General features: G+C 41.6%; 1 protein-coding gene across 1 annotated transcript in view; it reads left to right on the forward strand.

Moving 5' to 3' along the window:
* Positions 1-5751: 5751 nt before the first annotated feature.
* ccdc71 (coiled-coil domain containing 71) overlaps positions 5752-20771 on the forward strand; it is a 51058-nt gene continuing 36038 nt past the window's right edge. The window contains exon 1 of the mRNA XM_030133503.1: positions 5752-5849. The gene's annotated coding sequence lies outside the window, so the exon portion shown is untranslated. The remainder of the gene's footprint in view (positions 5850-20771) is intronic.

Raw genomic sequence — 20771 nt, forward strand, 5'->3', positions numbered from 1 at the left:
CTCCGCACCGTCCGCTAACACAACAAACCTTTTTAACCATCTAAAGTTTAACCACCGCCACCTTTATCATAATCTTATGAAAAACTAAAACACGTAAAAACAACTTCATCCGAAATGCAGTCTTCAGTCTCCAAATCTCTTTATGCTGCAACTCCCGTATTAACCTAACCCTAACCCGTATAACCCTAACGTGCGTATTGTCATACCTGCTGCCAGACGCTAGTCTGGTCTTGTCTGTCTTTTATGTTTTGTTTGTCACTTCCTGTTTTATTTTGTTAAGTTTTCCCTCATGTGTCTTGTCTGTCGTCTTTACTTCCTGTTCCCTGTTCATCCTGACCTCTGTCCTGATTACCTATCTCCGCCCTGATTTGCTTCACCTGTGTCTAGTTGTCTTCCCTCCCTTTTGTGTATTTAAACCCTGTCTCTCCCCTAGGTCAATCGCCAGTTTGTAACTCTAGCAGTTCAGACCAGCGTTTTGACCTCGTTTGTTCGTTTGCCTGCCTGTTTTTGACCTGTTTTTGGATCCCTCGGTTTTTCATCTTCTGCCTGCTCCCTGTCTGGTTTTTGTCTGCCTCTCCTGATTCCTGGTTTTGACCTTCTCGCCCTGACTATCGGTACGTGAGTTTTGTCTTGTCCTTATGTCCTGTCGCCCGAGAATTTGCCTGCCTGTGTATGACCTGTTTCCGTCCCTGACCTCCCTTTGCTTCTCCCTAGTCGGGAGAGAAACCCCAAACACCGTACGGGGAGACGGGCTGTCGCCCCCGATCCAGAGAACGAATCAGAGAAGGATATCAACTACCATTATCCTCAAGATTCTGTCACTGTTCATTATTTTTCACCTGTGTGTGATAAATAAACCTTTTGAATTATATTTTTGTCGTTTGAGTTCTGCATTTGGATTCTGTGTTTGTACCAGCACCATTACACGTATTCTAGATGGCTGATGTATACAGAAGGCCTGAACTGAAACCTCACGGCACGCCACTGAATTCACTGTTTCATACTACATTGAACATACTTGAATTTATAATTTGCACTTTACGTGAGGTTTTTTTTTTATTGCTACAGTTCTATGGCAAGTCTATAGCAGTTTAATTACAGTGCACTATTTATTTACAAAAGGAAACATACTTGAATTTACAGTACACTTATTTGCATTCAAAGATTTTTTTTGTTTCATACAAAAGTGAACATATTTTGTTTTAGTGGTTAAAAGCTTTATTTATGTTTAAAGAGTATATTTTACATTGCTTTGCAAGAAAAAAATAAACAACTTTAAGGTTAAAAAATAATCGTTTTTAATAATCGTGATTTCAATTATTACTAAAATAATCGTGATTATTTTTTTTCCCTATAATCGAGCAGCCCTATTTTGAGATATGTTTAGAATATTTTGAATACTGTGTTTCATTTTGCAAGCGATAGGGCACTTTTTGAATTTTGTTTGAGCAATAATTGAATTTGTGTGTAGAGCTTTGGGAAAAACAGATGGAGCTTTGAAATTGTGTGTAAGCAATTGAAAAAAAAAATGTAACATCAGAATCTGCATATATGGTAATTCTCTACCCTATGGCAGTGAAACTCACTATCTACACCTCAATGACACACAGTTGACTAAGATTTGGTTAACTATATCACCAAGCACTGTAAATTTGTTACACAACACAAGCTGTTAAAAGTCACATTTACATTAATACATTTTACATAAAGACATGATGTGAACTATATCCATATTATTACAAAACTGGATATGAGCATTTTATTTAAATCTCTATTCTGCATAAACAAATAATTAAAGTCCACCTACTGTTGTCTGCACCTTGCAAAAATTGCACATTAGAGCCACATGAGCCACAGAAAGCTGGAATGGTTCCCAGATCTTGTCCACAGTAAGGACAAAACATAGTAACCTGGTAAAAAGATCAGTATAATCTAGAAAACTGAAAATGAGCAACATGAAAGGTAACGCTGAGATGGGTATTTATACTCTTTACTACCTCTTGATATACACAGACAGTGGAGATCATTCTTAAGTGCTTACAAGTTAACTGCTGTGATTCACAAGCATTGCACGTAACATGGAGCGTTGTACAGTGACGTATTTATGGAGTAGAAACTGGTGTTCAGTATAATCAAATAAAAGTCACATTACCGTGCTGAGCCGTACCTTCCCACTGTAGTTTGAAACACTGTCAGTCAGCTGTTCTCGGTATCTTTTGCTATCCTGTGTGTGTCTCCATAGAGCTGTTCCGGTAAGAGTGCCCCCTGCAGGTTTGGAGCAGTTCCGTTCTACTGACTGGTTATGCAGCATTTTTCGTTTGCAGATGTTTTCTTGGTTTACATCGTTTCTCTATTTGCAGCGCATTTAATGATTATGCATTTTTGTGACTTGCAGTGCATTTTTTCATTTGCACCACGATCCTCTTTTTGTACCTCGTTTAGACTTTTGTTTGTGTTTGTGATTTTGCATCATTTCCGTACTTGCAGCTGTTTCCGCTAACTGATGCGCATTGGGCTGTTGCATTGCGTTTGGCCCTTGTCGGCCACCATACACCTGAGGCAGATGATGGACGTGGCTGAGGACTCTCACCAGTACACTTACAGAAGGAACTGGTCCACAGCTGATGCCATCTCTGCTGTGACCCAGCAGGGGCTCGTTTGTGGGATTGCTTGTCAATGCATTAACTCCAAATTTTATACAAAATATGCTAAATCTGAAAATTTAATGCATTTTGCATTATCCCATTTCTGGGCTAGCTGGTGCTAGCTGGTGGAGTCTGCCTTCGTTAACTGTCTTTTAGTTTGTGTTCAAGGGCTGATTTTAAACCGGATGTTGGGGATGTGCATTAGAATGAGGATATATTCTTGTAGCTTTATTTCACTTTATTTCTGTAATGTATTTCCTTTGATATATGATTTATATTTGAAAAAAAAATATTTTTAACACAATTTTGATAATATTAGATTTTCCTCTGGACATTTTGCTCAAAACACACAGTGAAAACGGTGGCAAGGTGAAATGAAAATGATGAAGTTGACCATGTCGACTATGCTCCAATAACAATTTAAAAAATGAAATTGTTAGATGATAGATGGATGATGTGTGATGGATGGATGGATGATGGATGTTGGATGATAGATGAATGGAAGCATGGATGATGGATGGCGGATGGATGGAGAGGTGGTGGATGGATGATGGATGTTCATGATGGATGGATGGATGGACAGGTGGGTGGGTGGGTGGGTGGGTGGGTGGATGGATGGAAGCAAGGATGGATGGATGGTGGTTGGATGGATGGATGGATGGATGGATGGATGGATGGATAGATGGACAGATGGATGGATGGACGGACGGATGGATGGATGGGTGATGGATGGATGATGAACAGATGGATGATGGATGGATGGATGATTAACAGATGGATGAATCGATGATGAATGGATGGATGAATGAATGGATGATGGATGGAGGTGCCAATGCCAGAAGTAAAGCTGGAGTAAACAGCTATTATTGTCCCAATTCATATTTGACTTTTATAGCTTGTCTTGTTGTGATTCCTCAGTCTGAACTCGGCTTTAGACTGTAAATACAAAAGAATTATCAACAGCAGAAAGATGGGAAATGCTGAACTACTATATGTGGGAGAAAAAAGTTCAAACAGGGTCAAATGTTCATCCACTAAATGGACAGTCTTCTACAGGGTATGGTAAGTCTCAGCATAATTCAGATTAATGCAAGTAAAATAAAAATAAATAGAAAGAAAACCAGTAATCAGTGAATTATTTCCATAATGATTTCTTTCATTTTCATATTGATTTGGCAGCATCGTGTTATGTAATCTCTGCCCTCTCTGCTTCATTCATTCATTCATTTTCTGAACCCGCTTTATCCTCACTAGGGTCTCGGGGGTCGCTTGGAGCCTATCCCAGCTACATAGGGGTGAAGGCGGGGTACACCCTGGACAAGTCACCAGTTAATGGGCTGACATATAGAGACAAACAATCACTCTCACATTCACACCTATGGGCAATTTAGATTAACCAGTTAACCTATTAGTGCATGTCTTTGGATGGTGGGAGGAAGCTGGAGTACCCGGAGAGAACCCATGCAGACACGGGGAGAACATGCAAACTCCACACAGAAAGGTCCCACCCCCAGTCGACTGGTGTTGGAATCGAACCCAGGACCTTCTTGCTGTGAGGCACGAGTGCTAACCACTGCACCACCGTGTCACCGTCTCTACTTCAATATATTGAAATTTATTCTGATCTTCATGTTTTTCTAGTTTGCTATTCTTATATCTTTTACTGTGTTGTGTTGTTTTTCTATATTTTAGTGTCTTTGCTTGCATCTTGGTTATTTCAACTGTATCTTGCTGTTGTGCCCTTCTGCTTTGTCTGTCAAAGCACTTTGTAAACCCAGTTTTTGAAAATGGCATATAAATAAAGTTATTGTTATTATTATTATTATTAGTAGTAGTAGTGTTAACTAGGCAGTGTCCTGTGGTACTCCAACAGAAATGCAGATACTCATGTAAACAAGAAAAGCACTCGGATAGCGCAGACCTCTGCCAAGACAGATCTGCCCCCCCCCCCCCCCCCCCCCCCCCCCGTGTCACCACCAAAATATTATCATTTCCTCCTTGTGCCAGTATCAACATTTCCTGAAAATTTCCTGAAAACTTTTTCAGTTATCTTGCTAACAAACAAACAAACAAACAAACAAACAAACAAACAAACAAACAAACACGTATGCATGCAAACACTATCTATCTATCTATCTATCTATCTATCTATCTATCTATCTATCTATCTATCTATCTATCTATCTGGCATTTTGAGTGACTTCATGGAGATAAGTGGTTGGAGGAACAAGGGATGAAACTGGAGCTGAAAACCCCAGACACACTAACTAGAACTAGACTAATAAATGCTCTCAAATAAGTTCAGCTATTTAATAAATGTTAACAAATACAGTTTATGTTTGTTAATACTCAAGTTAAAATTTTCAAATGTATAAACACACCAATTACAACTACATGGGGGAATTAGCAGGTTGTCTAGTAGGTCATTGAATTCCAAACACACTGATGCTAACATTAGCTAATGCAGCAAAGTTTATGTTATTGTAATTTTGTTTTTTATTATAAATTGATCTGTTTCATGACTCCTGTGATGGTCTTAGTGTAGTTCTTTGAATGCAGTTATAGCAGAGAAACTCATAACCTGAGTTAATACACAACCTACCGCTATCTGTCAATCACAGTGATGACTACAGACCAACCATTTTTTTTTGGTTTGTTTTTTTATAAAAGGCTGTAAAACCTAAAAAACAAAACAACAAAAAATGAACCCAAATATATTAGAATTTTTTTTGTTGTTGTTTTTTTTTGGTGATGGGTAAGGTCCCATCTGGAGCCCACCCCTAGTGGACATTTGAGGTACTACAGAGTTCAGCTCCACTGCATTGTGTTGGTTTAGAGATGGCGCCGGGACCTGACGTATACACACGTTTAAGCCCCTCCCACTCACTCACATTGGTTGGATGTGAATTTTGTGAAGGTTCAGCTGTGTTTTGCTCTACATGTTTTTGTGTTGCTGCACATTGGAGTCCACACGGTCGTTATTTTCTACATTATTTGGTCAGGTATCGTCAGATCCAGTCACCCCACCCCCACCCCTCAGCGGGGTTACCAGAGCCCGCCCAGCCCCCCCTCCTCCTTCCCACCCCTCCGGCTGCCTCCGCCTCTCCCTGGGCTGTCATCCACACCGCTGTTGTTGCAGCCATTTTAACCGTGGAGCGTCGGGATAGCGAAGAGCGGAGGATGCCGAAACAGCGCGGTTAAAAGGTAATACCAATTATTTGTTGATTCCTTTGGTTTATGTCGGTGGCCATAACGTTACTTGGCCGTTAACGTCTGTCAAACGGAGGCGTAGTCCGGTCAAAGCGGGGGAGGACGGCTGTAAACTAGTACCAACCGAGACGGAGGGAGATCACCGGGAGAGTACCCGAGCACAGCCCGACGCAGGCACTTCACAAGTCCGCGTGAAAAATGGCGACGTCTGCAACCAAAGCAATAAAGTTGTAAATGATCCCCAGCGGAACAAATACGTGACTTTCCATTTGGCGGCACTTAAAGGCTCCGTTCTTCACATTATAGAGACTGTTTTTGGCGCGTCACAAGGAGGGGGGGGGGGGGGGGGGGGGGGGCGCTCACGAGCTATATAGCGACGCAGGTTTGCGAATTTATTGTCGCTTGATCGTAACAGGCTAGTTAGCTCTGACACACGTTTCTAAGAAAATCTAATGAAATAATGTGACACCACCAGGTCCCTTTGTTCCTGCCACAACAACACAACGGGCTGATCTGTGTAAACTGTGGGTCTGTAGTTGAGCAGCTTACTGTTCTACGCAGGTTTGATACACCACAAATATATTTAGCTTCAGTAGCGTATATTCAATTATCGAGATAGTAAATACATAAAGACTTATTTAAGCTCCTTTTAGGTACATAAATAGGTTTGTCGATTTAAAACGTTGTCAAGCATCACTGCGTTTATTCTTCTGTGCGTTCATTGTGTTGGAACGAGCGTTTAGCAATCAATCCACCAGAGGCCTCTACTTTGTATTAACATATTGACCTAATACCACAAAGAAGAGTAAAGGTTTGTTTTGAGAGGATAAAGTCCGTAATAACAAACACGGTGACAATGGAAGAGGTTTTACTAATGTTGATATTGAGTCTTACTTTTTTTTAATAGTAGTTGAACGTTAACTCTCACAGCTGCTCTTCGAAAAGTGGTGCCATTTCTGGAAATTATTGTCTTCAAATGTCAACACTGCCTCTCATGCTTCTCAGTGGTATTGCTTTGCTTCCTCCATTTGGGTTCACATCTGCTAACTCCCAGTGGACGGACAGATATATAGACGTAATGAAGACAGAAGACGGACAGTATACATACATCTGAGAATTTAGCATTGACCAAAATCGGGTCTGGGCTTTGCACTAAACTGCAATTGGTAACAGCTACATTTAGTATCTCTTTGGTATATTGACCTAGGGGGTACTTGGAGCTACAGAATGATACAACATTGCAAAATTATTGTGTATTTAAGAAAATATAGATGCATGTATTAACACTTGTTCCTATAAACATTTTGTTGCCTTTGTATAATTTTGCAGGATGTCATTGATGTTTGTGGTGGTTAAAGGTTGTACTGCATGCGTTCCAGTGCATATGGAAATCAAAAACCTTGAAAACCACCAGTGGAATTTGCAACTCCTTATTTAACTTAAGGCTTTAACCCATTTCAGGTCAAAGACTTCTGTTAAAGTGTACCTGTAGTGAATGTTCATTAGTATCTATTTCATAGATCACATATAGGCATAATCCTAGTGGTTCCATAGGTAACTTCTGGGATATCTCGTTGTCAAGTAGGCGTTGGCGAGTACTAAGTAACTGCTCTATCAGTCAGACATGGTCACAGACATGTTTCCTCCTTCACTGGCTGTTCCAGTACCGGTACTGACCCAGACTGGTTGTCTTGTCCCATTACCTGGGCTGAGATGGACTAGTCACTGATGCTGTGCAGCAGACACCCGTCTAAGATGACACATTATCACCCAGTGCTGGGTCGCATCTCTAGGACAATGGTGGAGTGGAAAGGTTACTACTGAACAAACACCAACACATACTTTAACATAATCTGTCTCACTGACTGATATTAGTTTACTCACACAAGTGCCAACATGCACTTGAACTCAATCTGTCTCACTGACTGATCCTGGTTTACTGGTACTGATCACCTGGAATCAACAATGGTACATCACTTACAGCTAATGGCTACTCCCCATAGTTTCTGACCCTGCCTGTAATTCACATAATATAAAGGTCCAGTGTGGTGGGGATTTTTTTTTTTTTTTTTTTTTTATACTGCATTTGTGCCTCCCTCCCCCAAGTGCAGTAAATGTGGTAAATATGACCAGTACATGTGCACTTCAAGATGAAACCATTTTAGAATGTCATAGGTGATGGTTGCAATGGTGTGAACTGGGCTCTTTGCAAGAGTACTGTATGTATTTTTCTCAGTATTCCTTGGTGGTAGCTCACATCAGCTGTTTTCTCTGTGAATCCAGACTCCGTAGACTAAATATGTGGCAATGGCATAGTGGTTAGCACTTATACCTCACAGTAAGAAGGTTCTGGGTTTGAGTGTCAGTCGGACCAGAGCTGTTCTGTGCTGGGTTTAACTATTGTTGTGCTGATGAAGTTTTAGTTGGTCCCTTACTGCCTTCAGTGGTTGCTTACTGCTCCTTATGTGTGTGTAGTGTATTCTAATGCATACCGTAGGGATGTAACTATTTCCAGTATAATGATAAACCATGGGAAAATTCCTGGCGGTTAGTATTATCATTTCAAATTCTAATTAGGTCTGAGCAAGGCCAGGTCACAAGACGGTGAGGGCCTTTTAAAACCTCATGGTTCCGTTATTAGGGGCTTAGGGGCTTGGGCATCGACATGAGCCACTCTAGTGTTGAAGCCACGAGCAACCTATTGTTTCTCGATCAATCCATCTGGGGGCGCCATTCTTAATTAACCATACTTGCCAAATACCACGAAGAAGAGTAAAGTTTTTTGAGAAGAAGAAAGTCAGTAATAATAAACATGGAAATGACAGAAGTAATACTAATGTGAATGCTAATGTTGATATTAATGAGGGTAGTTGTCATAAATGTGTTAGTTTTTCACTAACTCACACAGTGTTTCTTTGAAAAGATCTGCTACGGTTCCCGGTGGTAATCTCCGTCTGGGTATCCATCCATGAGCACCTGGAAAACAAATGAAATGTACACAGAGGACGGACAGAATGCTCTAGCCGTATCCGTCTGTGTTTTTAACGTTACTTGGAGTCAGCATTACTTTTATCACCGTCATTTATTTTGAAAAATCTCCACGTTACTCCTTACATTATAGACATTACTCCGCTGCGTACCTGCAGCACTTAACTGCGAATGTCACGCTGCCATAAGTGGTATTGGTGCAGTTGTATTTGAGTATTTTTACGAGTACAAGTACAAGTACACGCTGAGTATCGGGCCCGATACTGGCATCGGTACATCTGTTACCAGTGCTCACCAGCATACGTCCGACTGGTGCAGGGATCTGGACTCTGCCACCTTGTACCTACATGCAGTTAGTATCTCTTTTTTGGCATAAGTTACTACACAGTACAAAAATTCAAAAGCCTCCAGTACCTTGACAGCTATGAACAGTTTTGCAGTGGCTGGGTTCAAGGTTTGGCGATCTCCAAGCCTGATGACTGTGAAAATACTGTGGTGCTGTCAAAGGTCAGCCTGTAGATAGTAAAATGTTTACGTGTGGTAATCAAGGGGGTAGTCATGGTGAAAAACTATCATCAGTGTTTCATAGTCAATAGACAGCATCGTTTATGTTAGGTTTATTTATTTTTGTTTATTTATTTACTTACTTACTTGTCTTGTCCAGCATCTTAACAGCAGAATGGTAGTCTGACTGCCATTTGGTGCTGAATAAATTTGCTTTGCCAAGGTATAAAGTATATTAGGCTGCCCTTGATATTCTACTGTCTTTATTATGGGTTTTGTTGATCCACATTTCAATGCCGAGAGGAGGAAAGGAAGAAGAAGGTGGCGAAGACCCTCACAAGAAAATATCAACAATACAAACAATAACAACCATGGTGATAATTGGCTGTAATGGTAAATATGCAGTAACATCATTTATATTTTTAATGTTTCCTCCCTACGGTCTTGTTCCATGTATCTGTGAAGTGACTGGGGTTGGATTCTAGCTCAGTGATGGCCTGGCTAGTGTGTTGGAATTGTAAATTAAGTAAACTAGTTGGAACCCCAAAATAATACACAGCCATGGGACTGTTGGCGCCTTTAAGTTCAAAATGGCAAAATGGGGCGGGGTTGCTGGTCGTTATGTCATCTCCTCAATCCTAATAGAATGAGTTGGATATTAGAAATGCCAAGTTACAGAAGTTTCGCTTTCTTTAACTCATGAATAATAATTTTAATGAACTTTTATTGGCAGAGCTCAACTCTACAGCAACTCTCCTCCTAATTAGCACATTACCTCAGCTGACAAACACCACCAGGTTCGGCAAAACAAAATAAAACCCACTGACAACAGCATTTGTACTAACGTTACCTTATCTTAAGAACACCATAATTTGTGGCTATAGTGGTTAAATCTCAACAGCTGGACAAGTCAAGCTAGCTAACTATAGGGCTATAGCTGAAAATCCAACATGACAGTTGTTTAAGATATACATTTATACAAACACTAACACATAGCAAAGAAATTCGACTTTACAACATAAATGTCCACTAATACAGGAAGTACACTCGATAATTTGAAAGATGACGATATCTCATTAACTTGGCACTGGAATTGTTATATCAGCTGCAGTAGAAATGAATGTGCTCCGATCGTGTTACACTCAATGTAGGAACTACCGGCCCCTACAAAACCCTTAAGTAGGTCCGTGTTTCGTCCGCCATTTTTTACAGCGGGAGTCTGTGGAAGTGTTGCTACTCTGATATATATATATCTAAGACTCTGAATGGAGTCTTAAAAATCCCCTGGGTTGAGTGAAAATTGTCAAAATGTCCTCTGTTAGAGTGCGTGATGTCATAACGTTAGAGTGGAGGAGCAGCGAAAATTCACTTGAAAATTTTCTGGATAACTCGCCCTCCTGGCCAAATGATACATAAGAGGTGAATGATCTTTTCCAAAAATGGAGCCACGGTTCCTGGGATTCATATGAACCCATGTTTGAAGACCTAGCTCTTTTTAAAGTGAAATGGCAGGCAGCAGTTTTGGCGGAAATCCCTCCTTCTCTCCCATAGGAGTCAGTGTTAATGGAATATTTTTTCTCTTGGTGAAGTGACTGTCTGTGCACTGCTGTAACTCAGTCTTTTCTCACAGTATGGGCCAAAAACATATCTGTGTGTTCCCCAGGTCTGTCTGTCCCTCATGATCATTTTAGTTTTTACCTATCATTTATGGTTTTCCCGTAATTAGCAGCTGTTCTGGAGCCTCCCAAAGGCAGAAATCAGCTTCTTTGTGTCTGTGGTCAAGTGCTTGCTGCCAGGGTAATCACCATGGTAACAACAGCTCTGGTCCGTGCCAGGCCCAGGTGTCAGGTTACAGCTGATTTAGGAACCACAGAGGCACAGCCATACTATAGAGGGTATGCACGTGACATCGCCACTAGCAGAAGTCACTGCAGTTACACCCACTGAGTGGCAGAAAGAGGGAGAGGAGTGGCAGTGTTGGCTTCAATACCATCTAAACTTAGGAACAAAATTTAACCCCTTTAGCCCTATCGGCCCGCCCGCGGGCTTAAAAAATTATATTAATATTCATCTACTGTAAAAAATATAATAAATCAGGACAATTGATGTTTTTTTCAACTTTTGCTCAAAGTTTAGACCCTAATGTTAATAAAAGTACATCAAAAGTGTATTTTAGTGCAAACTTTAATGTTCAAACATGATTTTAAATCTTTGTGGGGGGAAATATATGCTATTAAAAATCTCCGACATGAACAATTAATTTATGCATATCATCGTCAATCCAGCCGAAAAAAAAAAGGCGAGGATAAAAAAATTCTAATTTCTCTTTTAGTTTGTTACAGTTTACTCAGGCATAGTAATAGATACAGTATTTTAGACAATGGGAATAGATTGTGCGAGGTCTCTAAATGTCCATAGACACCAAGAACATCCATATGAACCTTATTATTGTGAAGTAATTCTTCATTTACTTTGGGTATGTCTTTTTAGGCATTTTTCCCCTGAAAATATGGTCAGGGTTAAACAGGTTAATAAAAAATGGGGAAGAGCTGTTGTGCAATTGATTATAGGAACATTAGGGCTAGGTATCATGGCCAGTTTCCTTAATCGATTTTATTTTGATTCATAAGGTTCTGAATCAATTAATTGTGATTCGATTCAGTATTGATTGATTCAGATTCATTTAGTGATATCAAAGTACAATTTTGAGTTGTAACTTGATTATTTGACTACTGCAGCCATGCAACACAGAATCAATATTGATATTGGAAAGGAGATAAATATGACATTTCAGCAGTAAAGAGATGGATCTGCTCTTAAATAATGAACAGGACAGAAACATTGCCATGTTTCTACAGTGGCTCTGAGCGGACTTCTGCCTCATCTTTATTCTGTTTTATGACTGGTGCTTCCAGCCTTAAGGCACATTACTATCACCCTGGGGCACTGACTCCAGTTTGGCCCACCTGAAACAGAATCATGTTGGGCCCTTGGTACAAGAAACTCACTGGAGGGGGAGGGTGGGCGGAGCTTCGTGATTTCCGCTTTACTATTCCTCTAACTCCACGCTCAGCCACAGGTGATCGAAGTTAATAGTCCTAGAACGACTGGCTTCCGCGACCCTCCTCCGCACTGTGGGCTCGAGTTTGAGGCCGGGAGGACCTCCCGTGGAGAGGTTTTCTCCACCCTTCCTCTGCGTTCCTACCATGCCAGAACTGTTGCAAGCACAATAAAGCGTCTCTCCTCGCGTCTCCGCAAGGGGCTCACGAGACGGAGCCGGCCGCGCTTCCACGTCAGCAGTTTCTGGGTCATTTACTTGTGGTCCTGCTCTGAAAAATCGATCTCATCCACCTTTAATCGATTATGCAAAATTAAAAAGAAATTGATCCAAAATCGATCAAATCAAATTTTTTTTACCCAGCCCTAATGAACTGGTTTGAAAAGCAGTCGGAGCTATCGTTTTACAGGTACCGAAAGTCAAAGAAAAGAGAACTAGATGGAGCCACAAATCCAGGCAACGAAACCTGGATTTGTGGTGCCCGTTTCGTGTCAAGTAACATCAATTTATGCTGTATTTTTTGGTAAAATTATACCTTAAATGACGGATTGTTTTGGCTAACGTTACTTCTTAGTAAAGCTTTTGGTTTCAGGATCAGATCTTTCATGGTTTTGTCTTCATTTTGTGGTTATGAACCTTGTGCTCCTACATGATTTGTAAACTAACTTAAACTGAGGCTAACCTAGTTTTCCAGCACAAAGCTACGACGGCCACCTTAAGGCCACATAAGAAAATAAAAACGCTTGTCACTATGAGTATGAAGTCATAAAATATCGATATAAAACTTGTAATTTTATGGTGATAAAGTTGAATACAAATAGAATCACAATGTTATGAGAACAAAGTCGTAGTTATTAAAAAAAACTAATAAATAAAATAAGTAACAAAAATGTCATTCATATGTGAGAGTAAAGTCATGATATTCCGACAATAAAGCCATAATATTACGAGAATAATGTCGTAGTTTAAAAACAGGTGGGAAAAATATCATAATTTACAAGAATAAAGTCGTACCCTGCTCGTACAAAGCAGTTGTAGCTGTGTTGTATAAAGTACTTGATATGAACTAGACCTAAATATTCTCAGTACCAGAAGATCATACATATATTCACTGGGGTCAATACATGGTCTACTGAAAATGGACTTTGGATCAGTTGGTTCTCTGCATAGTTTTAGCCCCTGGTTGTCAGTAATGATGAAACCATGTCTATTTGTTTCAGGTAAAAATAGCGATGATCCCCTACACCCTGGATGACAGGATATGCGATTTTGGGCCACATGTCGATTTTCGTGGACCACTTGTTCTTTGGTAGCTCGTATGGATCCATGTTGAGTCCAATTGTCCTTAATTTAATTTAATTTTTCACATTTTCATGGTCTCGCTGTGTTTACTGGTATACTCTGTCATGTTGAGCAGGTTGGTTTTGCCACTCAGTCTGACCTAGAGGGGCATGACCCAGGAGGGAGTGACGTATGTGCATACCCTCTATTGACAGGAAAACCTCCATGTAAGCAATTCACATTCAACATAGACACACACATAGTACACAGACAGGTTTTGGTGACGTATGACAACATAGTTAAAGCTCAAAAAATGTAATTAAAATAAAAGAAAAAGAAATTAATCAAAATTATAAAATAAAAATAAATAAAGCTCAAAAACTTCACAGGAATTTTCCATCTAAAATGAATGACCTCAACTTGGAATGCATACACATACACACGGAGCTATTCAGTTAAAGGAGCCTGTTTAAACAATGCTTTAACAGGACTGACAGAGACTGTGGGAGGCTTCTCATCTGAATACAGGCACACAGAAAGTCTTTGGCAATGTCAGTTGCCAAACAGTGCCACTAAGATCCAAACACCTCTGATTAATTTCTCATAAGGAATGAATGAGTGCTCAGCTCAATCTCACACCCATCTGATGACTCCAGAACAATCAGTCCAGAACTGTTTATTTTTAATACAATTAATTTGACTAACTCCACTTTACACAGTCATTTGACTGTCCCCACTTAACAGTCACTGCTTATTCAGTTCTGACTTTTTCCCATCACATTTTTTACAGCGACATGTTCATAAGACTCTCCACAAGCCTCACATGAAAGAATTTTTTAGATAGGCTGTACAGTTGTGGATTGATCGCAGTTTGTTTGACAGGTGGTTTTGTAGTTAATATAACATGGACACCCATGTCTCTTCCACAGGTTGTTATTTGTGATCAGGTGCAGCTGCCATGTTTCTCCTCCCCTAGCAACCCTGTAGAGTCCATAGCAGTGGTGTGTGTGAGACAACTACTATTATTACCACAGCCCGACCGATTAATCGGCTGGCTGATTAATCGGGCTAATTATAGCGTATCGCCAATTAATCAACATCGGCCAATATGTAGCCGATATATTAACTTTTTTTGCTGCGCAGAGATTCTGTCGCTCGCTGCTCGTGTGTGTGCGTGCGTGCGTGTGTGCGCTGCCTGGAGAACAAGAGGAACTTTAAAGCGAGTTAGTTTCACTTTTCACTCCTGCTCGGACAATGACGCTATCACTCCCCCACACACACAATCGCATAATCACTGAGCTACCCGCCCCCCCCCCCCATGGTCGCACGCTCTGACAAGGATGGACTGCTTATCGCCCCCCGACCCCACCCCGGTGGAAATCACGGACCGCTACTGCGTGCTCTGACAAGTATGGACCGCTGAACCCCCCCCCCCCCCGAAAATCATGGACCTCCCCACTTGTCTTATGAAGTATTCACCCCCCACACACACACTCATGTCCGTGCACTTCCTGTCTACCTCACAGTTGCATTCTGCCAGCAGGCCTGGGTGTTAAAAGTGTAGGGGAGACCGGGGACAGTTGTAACATGGGTCAGTTGTAACTCTTGCAATTGCTCCAATCAGGAACAACTTAGGATTCACCTAATTCACTCTGCACATGCTCAGTTTAGTCCTTAGTCCACATAAGAAGTTGTAGTGCCATGAGGTAGACACATCAATATTTGTGAGTGAAAACATAATTGTGTGGTAAGGAATATTTTTTTGCTCTAATTATTTTTGTGATTGCATAGTTTGCATTTCAAAGTTGTGTAAATTATATTTGTGAGATAAACAAAGATTTATGCAACTGTTTATCTACCAGTCCACAATTATCTAATATAAGATTATTATATCTTGTGTAGATCAGTGTTCTTATTTCATATATCGGCCAATATCGGATATCGACCGATATATTGGATATCAGCTTTTTTTAGCCCCCAGTATCGGTATCTGCCCCAAAAATCCCATATTGGTCGGGCTCTAATTATGACTGTTATTACTGTTACTGATCCAACATGCATGATGGAAAAAAACTGATTAAACTGATTCTCTTATACACACACTCAGACAAATTATTATTATAATAATTATAATTATTGATAATAATAATAATAGCAATAATAATAATGCTGTAAGCAGCACTGGGCATTGCCCCGTGCGTTCTGCCTCCCATGATCTTTGACACCTCAGCTCCACTCACACCTCTCCATCCCGGCACCAGCTCCCACCCTTAGGTGTCTGTCCTCCTTTCATCCTTACAGAACACCAGCACCCCTCTGCTGAAACCACCATCACCTTTTAATGAGGCTTTTATTTTGGAAAAACCCTACTGTGTGTGTGGTTGTGTATATGTGACAGAATCAGTTTGAATGAATTGAAATTGTATGAACACTTGAGCATAAGTCATGATTTACCACATTAAGGCTTTTATTTTGAAAAACCCGAGTGTGTGTATGTGTCTGTGAGAAAGAATAATTTTGATAAAGTAAAATTATATAAACAGTTGAGCGTTTGATCATAAAAACGAAGAATTATTAATAATCATTAGTTAGCACAGTGATATATGTCCGAGCAACATTTGAATATTTCACATCAGAGGCCATACAGTTTTGGACATGTCCAGAAAAGATGCGTAAGAGAGCCATCCACAAACATACAACAATCACATGAAGTAGAGACTAACTGGTAAATTCTAACTTAGTTTTTTAGCTTACCGGCCGACAGGCCATAAGCTATTGTCGTCATGCGGCGTCCGGTGGCGGCGTTGCCTGTCATCTGTCGTCATCATCTGTCGTCGTCGTCGTCCTTTGTCATTGTCGTCTGTCGTCCATTACAAAACTTTCAATTGTCTTCTTCTCTGAAACTACAATTCTGATTGACTTCAAACTTGGTATACAGCTTCTTTATGATGATGTCAACAAAAGTTAGTGAAATTATCTGGATCTGGATCTTATTCTGGATTTGGTGCGACTTTGAAAAATTTCCCCATTATAAGAGATAGGAAGTGGATCGATGCAATAACTCAGTAAATATAAATGGTATGAAGTTGAAATTTCTACAATACAGCCCTGATGGGGAGATGACCAAAACATAATGGCCACATGCTATAATCAGGATCTTCTTCTGGATCCGGGAACTTATGGAAAATTTAACAAGGGCTCTTATAGGGAAAAACTTTCAATCGTCGTCTTCTCCAAAACTACAGTTCTGATTGACTTCAAACTTAGTATACAGCTTCTTTATGATGATGTCAACACAAGGTATTGAAATGATTTCAATCCGGATCTGATTCTGGATTTAGTGTGACTTTGAAAAATTTTCCCATTATAAGAGATAGGAAGTGGATTGATTCAATAAATCAGTAAGTATCAATGATATCAAGGTGGAATTTGAATTTTTTACAGATCTGATTAGAATATGACCAAAACATGGGCTATTTCTGTAATATAACAAATACACATAACTGGGTGATAATAAATGGCATCTGGATACATTTCCCAAAGCTTTTAATTTGGCTGGTAAGCTACAGGGCCATTGGTCCTATTTTTTTAATAGTGAAGGCTATATAACTTTAAATTGGATTAACTAATGTATAGCATTAATAGAACAGCTTCTGATTCTACGGGATTCTAAGGTCCTCATCCCAGACATGATCATCAATTTGTAACCCAACTCCTCTTCCCAAACTTTTTTTAAAGAGTGAGTGGCAGTCCATTTGCTCTGAAAAGATCTTAACAAAATTTGATATCAAATGTCTTGAATCAAGGGGACCAAGCAGAAGCCTATAAATTTTGCTTTCTTCAGGTAAAGATTCAAATCTAGATGCATTCTGGTGGACATAGTTGCAGATCTGCAAGTATCTAAAGAAGTGTGCTGGTGGAAAAGAGAACTTATCCTTTAGCTGGATAAATGAGGCAAACTGGTTATCAGTGTATAAATCTCTTTAAACAACTATGCCTTTTAGCTTCCAGTTATCAAAAGTTGAATGTGAAAGTGAGGGGGGGGGGGGCATAGTTATGACACACTGGGGCAAAGCTGGAGGTGCCAGGTAACTTACAAGCCTTTTTAATTTGCTGCCATATTTTAAAGAAGTTCAGAATTATTTGGTTATTTACCATAGTAGGTATTGGCAGGTCAGATGTTGTAAAAAGCAATGCAGGGAGTGAACTCGGGTTGAAATGATGTCATGGTGTTAAGTTTAATTGCGATTTTAAACGTTACGTTTAATTAATCATCAAAGCTGCCAATAACCATCTCATAATATTCAGTAGATGAAGAGCGGAACCAAAGACATTCCATTATGCGGTTCCTGCACGGAACGAAAGCAATGTTACAGAAGCACTGCATTCAATATTCCACGAATGACAGAGAAGGAACGGAGACAGACGGTTCAGAAATTCAGACCATAAATATATTTTTGAAATGAGCTCACTTTAGTTTTCAAATAAGTTTGCTACCGTCATCTATGCAGCTTTGGGCTACCATTGCTCAACCATTTACAACAATGTGGCTGCATAACTTTTAGGGGTGTGCCAATACATCGATTATTAGATTCATTGCAATGCGACACAAGGCGATTCAATAACGATTCATAGATGTTCAAAAACGATTTTTCATTACTACTAAATGACAGGAACACAACCGCAGCACGCGGCCGGAAAATAAAAGTCACACGTGCAGCCCGAACACCTTAAGGAACAGACCAGGGGGAACACAGTAAAACCAACTCTAACACTTAGGCTACCATTACAGAGTGTGAGATTCACCCAGCGGGTTTAAAAGCTAGCATTTGGAAGCAGGGCTCTTGTGCTCTGATGTGGACGCTGGAGTGCAGATACAAACATCTGAACCGAAAGTATTTTGCCCAGTAAGCAGTTCCTGAACTGTACAATGACACCAGAACCTAAGTATTGGAATCACTGAGGAAAGTTTGTTGGATATCTCTAACATGTGATGCATGCTTTCATTGTGGATAGCGAAATCTTTAGTTTGTTATGGGATTTATGCTGCTCTTTGAGGATTTTGTTTGGATATAATTTATTATGACTGAATAAGCTGGCGCTTGTATTGGTTCAGATTGAATTAGCAGTTTTTATACAGTTATGTACAAAAGCATGTAAGTGGGAAGGGTCTGAGAGTTTCAGTGGGTTCCTGGGGAGCTTTTGAGGGACCAGAAAAACTAAATAAGCTGTTATTATTATTGTTGTTGTTATTATTATTATTATTATTATTATTATTATTATTTTAAATTATACTTTTACAGAAATCTGTGAAAACCATTTTTGGTTGTCCATCCATCCATCCATTCTCTTCCGCTTATCCGGGGCCGGGTCGCGGGGGTAACAGTCTAAGCAGGGATGCCCAGACTTCCCTCTCCCCAGACACCTCCTCCAGCTCTTCCGGGGGGATCCCGAGGCGTTCCCAGGCCAGCCGAGAGACATAGTCTCTCCAACGTGTCCTGGGTCTTCCCCGAGGTCTCCTCCCGGTGGGACATGCCCGGAACACCTCCCCAGGGAGGCGTCCAGGAGGCATCCGAAACAGATGCCCGAGCCACCTCAGCTGGCCCCTCTCGACGCGGAGGAGCAGCGGCTCTACTCCGAGCTCCTCCCTGGTGACTGAGCTCCTCACCCTATCCCTAAGGGTGCGCCCAGCCACCCGACGGAGGAAACTCATTTCGACCGCTTGTATCCGGGATCTGGTCCTTTCGGTCATGACCCAAAGCTCATGACCATAGGTGAGGGTAGGAACGTAGATTGACCGGTAAATTGAGAGCTTCGCCTCTCGGCTCAGCTCCTTCTTTACCACAACCGACCGGTACAGCGACTGCATCACTGCAGACGCTGCACCGATCCGTCTGTCAATCTCACGCTCCATCCTTCCCTCACTCGTGAACAAGACCCCGAGATACTTAAACTCCTCCACTTGGGGCAAAGACTCCCCACCGACCCGGAGAGGGCAAACCACCTTTTTCCGGTCGAGAACCATGGCCTCGGATTTGGAGGTGCTGATCCTCATCCCGCTCGCTTCACACTCGGCTGCAAACCGCCCCAGTGCACGCTGAAGGTCCAGGTTCGATGAGGCCAACAGGACAACATCATCTGCAAAAAGCAGAGATGAAATCCTTTGGTCCCCAAACCGGACCCCCTCCGGCCCTTGGCTGCGCCTAGAAATTCTGTCCATAAAAATTATGAACAGAACCGGTGACAAAGGGCAGCCCTGCCGGAGACCAACATGCACCTGGAACAGGTCTGACTTACTGCCGGCAATGCGAACCAGGCTCCTGCTTCGGTCATACAAGGACCGGACTGCCCTTAGCAAAGGGCCCCGGACCCCATACTCCCGAAGCACCTCCCACAAGATACCACGAGGGACATGGTCGAACGCCTTCTCCAGATCCACAAAACACATGTGGACTGGTTGGGCGAACTCCCATGAACCCTCGAGCACCCGATGGAGAGTATAGAGCTGGTCCAGCGTTCCACGACCAGGACGAAAACCGCCTTGTTCCTCCTGGATCTGAGGTTCGACTATCGGTCGGATCCTCCTCTCCAGTACCCTGGAATAGACTTTCCCCGGGAGGCTGAGGAGTGTGATCCCCCTATAGTTGGAGCACATCCTCCGGTCCCCTTTCTTAAAAAGGGGAACCACCACCCCGGTCTGCCAATCCAGAGGTACTGTCCCCGACCGCCACGTGATGTTACAGAGATGTGTCAACCAAGACAGTCCCTGCACATCCAGAGACTTAAGGTACTCAGGGCGAATCTCATCCACCCCCGGTGCCCTGCCACCGAGGAGCTTGCCAACCACCTCGGTGACTTCAGCTTGGGTGATGGACGAGTCCACCTCTGAGACCTCAGCCTCTGCGTCTTCTATGGAAGACGTGGCAGTGGGATTGAGGAGATCCTCGAAGTATTCCTTCCACCGCCCGACAACATCCCCAGTCGAGGTCAGCAGCTCCCCACTTCCACTGTAAACAGTGTTGGTGGCGCACTGCTTTCCCCTCCTGAGGCGCCGGATGGTTTGCCAGAATTTCCTCGAGGCCGAC

The sequence above is a fragment of the Sphaeramia orbicularis genome, chromosome 5, assembly GCF_902148855.1.
Source record: "Sphaeramia orbicularis chromosome 5, fSphaOr1.1, whole genome shotgun sequence".
NCBI lineage: Eukaryota > Metazoa > Chordata > Actinopteri > Kurtiformes > Apogonidae > Sphaeramia > Sphaeramia orbicularis.